Below are 737 nucleotides of genomic sequence, written 5' to 3'. Positions count from 1 at the left end.
TATATATATATATATATATATATACACACACACATATGTATGTATGTATCAGAGGTGGTCAAGGACTCTGATGACTCAGAATACTAAAACTGCAAAACGACCAAATGACCTCTATGCAATATACAAATGATGAAAATAACATGCAGTTGAATGCTGAGAGTTTTAAGCACTCTGCTACTGGCCTGCAGACAGGCTACAATCAGAATGTACAGGAGCATGGAGTAGTGCAATCCCAGAGTCAGAGTTGGTGCATGACCCGCAAATCTGCGTGAGTAATGATGCAAAATTCCATGTGCATATTACCAAAAGGGTAACACTGTACAAGTGAGCAGCTGTATGGATTCCGAGATCATTCAGAACCAGGGAAAAAGATACCATGGTACTGCTATGCAGAACTTTCATTCTCAGTCATCTGAATTACTCCTCCTAAGTATATTGATCATAGGGCATCAAACTGGTAGCAGGACTTGAGGTAATCCAGTGCCACTACACAAAGAATATCAACTCGGTGAAATAGATGAGTTACAGGAAGAGGGTAAAGGAACTGAAGCTCTACTCTTGAGAGAGAAGGAATGAAAAATATGCAGTGATATACATCTGGAAGGAGAGCAGCTCTATCCATCTTGCTCCTTCACTAAACACAGTAGGGGAAAGAAACCCAAATACACTGTAATGCATAATCTAGCATGGCACCAGCCTCCGGCTGAAACCAGTAAAATATGAAAAGTAAAAGATAT

This window comes from Octopus bimaculoides, chromosome 25, assembly GCF_001194135.2.
Source record: "Octopus bimaculoides isolate UCB-OBI-ISO-001 chromosome 25, ASM119413v2, whole genome shotgun sequence".
NCBI classification, from domain to species: Eukaryota; Metazoa; Mollusca; class Cephalopoda; order Octopoda; family Octopodidae; genus Octopus; species Octopus bimaculoides.
Note: the sequence above shows the minus strand (reverse complement) of the source record.